At 32.9% G+C, this 6,802-nt stretch overlaps 1 non-coding gene across 1 annotated transcript; it reads right to left on the bottom strand.

Moving 5' to 3' along the window:
* Positions 1–3,593: 3,593 nt before the first annotated feature.
* LOC123287522 (U1 spliceosomal RNA) lies at positions 3,594–3,757 on the bottom strand. Its single transcript, XR_006530843.2, has one exon. It is a non-coding gene; the product is annotated as a U1 spliceosomal RNA (small nuclear RNA).
* Between the last annotated feature and the right edge of the window lie 3,045 nt (positions 3,758–6,802).

Here is a 6,802-nt window from a genome sequence, read left to right as displayed (position 1 = left end):
CAGGGAAATGCAAATCAAAACCACAATGAGACATCTGCTCACACCTGTTAGAATGGCTATTGTCAAAAAGACAAGAAATAACAAGTGTTGACAAGGGTGTGGAGAAAATGAATCTCTTGTGCACTGTTGATGGGAATGCAAATTGGTGCAGCCACTATGGAAAACAGTATGGAGATTCCTCAAAAGACTTGAAATAGAACTACCTTATGACCTAGGAATTCTACTTTTGGGTATTTATCCACAGACAGTGAAAACACTAACTTGAAACCTATGCACCCCTATGTTCATTGCAGCATTATTTACAAAAACCAAGACGTAGAAACAACCTAAGTGTCCACCAATGGATGAATGGATAAAGAAGATGTGGTACATATATACAATAGAATATTATTTAGCCATAAAAAAGAAGAAAATCATTTGCAACAACATGGATGGGTCTTGAGGACATTACACTAAGTAAAATAAGTCAGAGAGAGAAACAAATACTGTATATGTGTAATCTAACAAAAGAAAAAGAAAAAGAAAAACAAAGAGCTCATACATACAGAGAACAGATTGATGGTTGCCAGAGGCAGGGGGTGGAGGATGGGCAACATAGGCAAAGAGGGTCAAAAGGCATAAACTTTCAGTTATAAAATAAACGAGCAATGGGGATGTCATGTACAGCATGGTGACTGTAGCCAATAATACTGTATTGCATATTTGAAAGTTGCTGAGAGTAAATTTTAAAAGATCTTATCAAAAGAAAAAAATTTTGTTAACTACGTATGGTGATGGATGTTAACTAGATTTATCATGCTGATCATTTTGCAATATATACAAGATATCAAATCATTATGTTGTACACCTGAAACTAATGCACTGTTATATGTCAATTATACCTCAATTACAAAAAAGAGGTTGCAGATGAGCTGTTAGCAGTAGGCCCAAGTGTCACATTGTCATGATGAAAAAGCATGATATACATGACATTGTAAGAAAAAGCCCTCCTGGAAACAGTATTTGGCAAAATCCATAAAATACTGACTTCTTCGTGCTATCATTTTAATAAAATGTGCTAACGTTTATTGTGCACTTACTATATGCCAGACACTGTACTAAGCACACGGTGTTACATGGTCTCATTCTGTGGTTGTTATTATCAGGCTTATTTTACAGATGAGCAAGCAGAGTGCAATGGTGCTAAGGAAGCTGCTGAAATCACAAAACGAGAAAGTGGAAGAGACAGGACTTTAACCAGGTCTGACTGAATCCACAGCTGCCGGTGTCTGTTTGTTTATTACATCAGTGTTTTTTAGTTCTCAGCACAGAGATTTTGCACATACTTTACTAGATTTATAGCTAAATATGTCATTTTTGATGCTATTGTACAGACACTGTTTTCATAATTCCATTTTTCAATTGTTCTTTGCTAGTGTATAAAAATGCAACTGATTTCTGTATATTGACCTTGTATCTTGTGACCTTGCTGAACTAAATTTTTTTATATGGTTTTTAAAATAGATCCTCTGTGATTTTCTACATAGACAACATGACATTTACAAGTAGAGGCAGTTTTCTTCCTTTCTTTCTAATCTCTATATCATTTATTTCTTCTTTATTACTGCGACTAGGACCTCTAATGTGATGCTAATTAGGAGTAGTGAGAGCAAATATCTTGTGTTTTTCCAATCTTAGGAAGAAACTTTTCGAGATTTCACTGTTAAGCATGGTAGCTTTCGGTTTGTTGTAAATGCACTATAACTAACTGTGGAAGTTTTTTCCTATTCATAGATTGGTGAGCATTTTATCTTTTTTGAATCATGCATGGATGTTAAATTTTGTCAAGTGTTTGTTCTGTATCTATTGAGCTCATATATATTTTTTCCTCTTTAGTCTGTTTATATATTGAATTACATTGATTGATTTTCTAATGTTGAATCAACCTTGTTCCCAAGACAAACCCCACTTGGCCATCACGTATTATCCTTTTCACATATTGAAGAAATTGATTTTTAAATGTATTTTTTAGAATTTTGGAGCTATATTCGTGAGAGATACTGGTCTGTAGTTTTGGGGTTTTTTCTTCTTGCAATACATTTATCTGATTTTGGTATCAGGGTAAAGCTAGCCTAATAAAGGGGTGAGAAGTATTTCCTTCTCTTCAATTTTCTGGAAGAGTTTCTACAGAATTTGTGCCATTTCTTCCTGAATTGGGTAGAATTTGCCAGTGATCCATTTGGACCTGGAATTTTCTTTGTGGGAAAAATTGTACTATGAATTCAGTTTATTTGACAGACATAGTATTAGGTTACAAATTTCTTTTTTGTTTGTTTGTTTACACATGCTAATATAACCTTTAGGTTACTTATTTCTTCTTGAAGGAAGCTTGGTAGTTTGAATCTTTTAGGGAATTTGTCTATTTCATCTAAGTTATCGAATGTATTTTCATAAAGTTGTTTGTAGTATCCCCTAGTTATCTTTTTAAAAATGTCTATGGGGTCTGTACTGTTTTCTCTCATTTATTTCTGGTATTGGAAATTTGTGTCTTCTCTCTTTTTATTTTAATCAGTCTGGCTAAAGGTTTATCTTTTTTTATTGATCTTCTCAAAACACCATTTTTTCTTTCATTGATTTTCTCTATTGTTTTCCTGTTTTCTATTTATTTATTTCCTCTCTCACGTTTATTATTTCCTTTATTCTGCTTATTATGAGTATAATTTAAGGTGGAAATTGAAGTCATTGAAATGAAATCTTTCTTCTTTTCTAGTGTAGTTGTCTAGTGCTATAAATGTCCTCCTAAGCCGATTTTTAGCTGCATCTCACAAATGTTATCTTGTTTTTCATTTTAATTTAATTTAAAATATTTTCCAGTTTATATTTTGACTCTTTTTTTGATCTACTTGTCATTTAAAAGTATGTTATTTAATTTCCAATTACTTGGGGATTTTCCAGATATTTTTCTGTTATTAGTTTCTAGTTGAATTCTGTTGTGATCAGAGAAGATACTTTGTATGATTTAATTCTATTTGAATTTGTTGAGGTTTATTTTATTAATGAGTAAATGTTTTTTCCTAGTGAGTGCTCCACGAGCAGTTGAAAGTACTGTGTACCCTACTGTCGTTGGCTTGAATATTCTGTAAATGTTGATTAGGTCAAGCTCCTTATGGTTCACGTCTTCTGTACCTTTATTGATTTTCTGTCTGCTTGTTTATTGATTGCTGGGAGAGGAGTGAAGAAGTTTTTAACTATAATTGCTAATATGTCTGCTTCTTTCTGTTGTAGCAGTTTTTGCTTTGTGTATTTTGAAGTTCTGTTGTTAGTTGCAAACACATTTATGCTTTTTATATCTCCTTATATCGTCTTATGAATTTACCTCTTTAGCATTATGAAATGTCCGCCCTTTATCTTGGTAATATGCTTTGTTCTTAAGTCCCCTCGTCTGACATTACTATAGCACCCTGGGGTTTTTTCAATTATTGCTTGTATTTATCTTTTCCATTCTTTTGTTTTTACCATATTTTTGCCTTTATATTTATTGTTGGTTCATTTTGTAGACAGCCTGTGGTCAGGTCTTGCTTTATTGATTTAATTATTTACTTAATTTTTTATCTCAGGGGACAGCAGGAACACAGATCCCCTCCAGCACAAATCATGCAGTCAAGATTCCTGCATGCAGCCATACTGCAGGGATCAGCACATCCAGAGTGCAATGCACAAGTCTCACGCTGGGAAAATCCCCTTCTTGATCATGGTATGTCTCCTGCCAGGTAAATATCAGTCTTGCTTTGAAAAAAATCAGTCTGACAATCTCTGCATTTTAACTGGAATATTTAGACCATTAATGTAATTACTAGTATGATTGAATTTAAATCTATCATTTTACTATTTGTTTTATATTCATTCTGTCTCATCCTTTTTCCTTTTTCACTTCTTTTTCTTTCTGTTTTTGCATTAATAGAGTATTTTTATGATTCCATTTTGCCTCTATTATTACCTTTTTTTTTTATTTTGCTGAGGAAGATTTGCCCTTAGCTAATATCTTTTGGCAATCTTCCTTGTTTTTTTGCTTGAGGAAGATTAGCCCTGAGCTAACATCTGTGCCAATCTTCCTCCACTTTATATGTGAGTCACTGCCACATCACGGCTGACGAGTGGTGTAGGTCCACACCAAGCGTCTGAACCTGTGAACCTGGGCTGCTGAAGCAAAGTATGCCAAACTTAACCATCACGCCACAGGGCTGGCCCCCACTTAATTTTTGGATCTCTTTTATAACTTTTAATGGTTGCCCTCAGTTTGATAATATATATCGTTAATTATTCATAGTCTACCATCAAATTGTGTAACACTTCTCTCTCTCTCTTTCTCCATATATATGTATATAAATAATGTTTAATCTGGCACACTTTGGCTCAGCCAAGTTAACACTTGAAATTAACCATCACACCTTACTTCTTAGAATTTCTGTAATCTTTATTTCTTTGTGTACAACTAAGTTTCTAGTATTATAGTCTTTCTGATAAAGTACTTGTTTAACTTTTCTTTTTAACACAGGTCTGCTGGTAATAGATCACTCAGCTTTTGTTTGTTCAAAACAATATTTGACTTAATTTTTGAAAGCTATAGAATTGTGGGTTGATAAGTTTTTTTCCTTTCAGTACTTTAAGGATGTAACTCCATTGACTTCTGCATTGTATACATTTTAATAAGAAATCTTCTGTAATTTTATTTGGACTACCTTCAAGATTTTCTCCTTATTGTTGTAGCCAGCAGATTGAATATTATTTGTCTAGGTGGATTCTTTTTTCCACATTTATGCATCCTGGGATTCCTTGACTTCTTGGATATGCATTTTGAAGTCTTTAATTATTTTTGTTAGCTCTTCAAATATTTTGTCTGCCCCGTTCTTTTGTCTTTCTTTTCCTTATATGCCATCTGACTTCTCTTCTGCTCAAGCTTTGACCCAGGTGGGACAGTGCTTGCATCCTTAGAAGGGCCTGCCTTTCTTTAAATTTCAGACTTCTAAGCTGTCCTACAATCTTAATTCTCTGATGGGTTCAAAAAGAGTTATAATTTTACAGTTTTTCTGTCATTTTCTTGTTATTATGATAGAAGTGATGTTTTCTTTTCAGTTTTCTACATCTTAAGGATAAATGAAACTACGTAATTTTTTATTTTGCTATAATTTAAAATTTAGATAAAAGTTGCACAAATAGTAAGAGAAACTCCCATAAAACTTTCACCCAGATTCAGCAATCATTATATTTGACTCATTTGCTTTGTTTTCTCTCTCTGTCTCTCTGTCTCCCTCTCTCGTTATATGTTTATATCTATCTATATCCATATTTATGTTTCGTACGATTTATTTGAGAATTGGTTAAAGTTATTGTATCTTTTACCCTGAATACTTTAATGATTATTTTTGTGAGGAATTTTCTTTATAAACAATAGCATATTTATCAAAATTAGGCAACTTAAAATTAAGAACATATTTCAATGACGGTCTATATCCACATTTTTTCAATTTTCTCAATAATATTCTTTTAGCTATTTATTTTTTGGTCCAGGATCTAATCATGCACTTAGTTGTCATATCATTTTAGTTTCATTTAATCTAGAAGAGGTATTCAGGCTTTCTTGACCCTGACATATTTGAAGAACAAAGGCCAGTTTTTATGTAGAATTTCTTTCAATATAGGTTTGTCTCATGACTGGGTTCAGGTTATGAGATTTTGGCAGATATCACACAAATAGTGTTGTGTCATTCTCAGTGTGTCATGTTAGAAGGCACACGATGATAGTTTGTCCCAATATTGGTGATGTTAGCATAATATCCTAGCTAAGTTGTGTTTACCAGATTTCTGCATTGTAAAGTTACTCTCTTTCCTCTTTGTAATTAATAAACTATTTGTGGGAGAATATTTGAAGGGTGTACAAAAAACTGTTCTTCATCAATTTTTTTCACTTACACTTTTAGCATCCATTGATGATTTTCTAAATCCATCATTCATTCTACCTTTATTTATTGGCATACTACTTTAAGGAGGAGAGTTCTCATTTCTCTCAATCAATTAATTAATTAAAGTATTTATTTATATTAGCATTGATTCATGGATATTGTTTTATTCAGTGGGTTGTAATTCATTACTGTCATTATATTTTTTGATGCTCAAATTACATATTTTGGCCAGCAGGAGCCCTTTAAAGCCAGTTTCTGTGTCCTTTTTACATGTCCCCTCATTGTTTGAGTACTTTCTTACTTTCCAGGATAACAAGATGCTCCAGGCTTAGCCTTGATTTTCCCTGCTGCAGCCCTGTAATCAATCATCTTCCCAGAAGTCCCTGTTTCTTTTAATGTGGAATGATATTTAGAAACCAAGATCTGGGTGCTACATGTGCTTATTGCTACTAGTGTATTATTGCTAGGCCCTCTCAGTCGACAGAGCTAGAAAGTATGTGTATGTGTGTGTATGTATATGTGTTTACATAGACATCCATGTATGTGTATATATTTATATGTAATAAGTATAATTATATAGAGAGATATATACACACATGCATATATAGACACATATGTCAATAGTTATTTTAATATCTATCTACTAAAAACCATCCTTTCATACTGATATTTTTCTACTGCAAGCATCACAAGGTAGATTGCCATTTTATCCATTTCCATATGGAACTTCCATGTCAACAGCCAGAAACCTGACTCTCATTCTTTAATTATGATATATGTATCATATATAATAATATATATATATATATTTTATTAAGCCTAGAGTACACAGAAGGACTTCTCCGAATTGTCAACCCATATCC

This window comes from Equus asinus, chromosome 8, assembly GCF_041296235.1.
Source record: "Equus asinus isolate D_3611 breed Donkey chromosome 8, EquAss-T2T_v2, whole genome shotgun sequence".
NCBI classification, from domain to species: Eukaryota; Metazoa; Chordata; class Mammalia; order Perissodactyla; family Equidae; genus Equus; species Equus asinus.
This window is presented reverse-complemented; position numbering and strand designations above follow the sequence as displayed.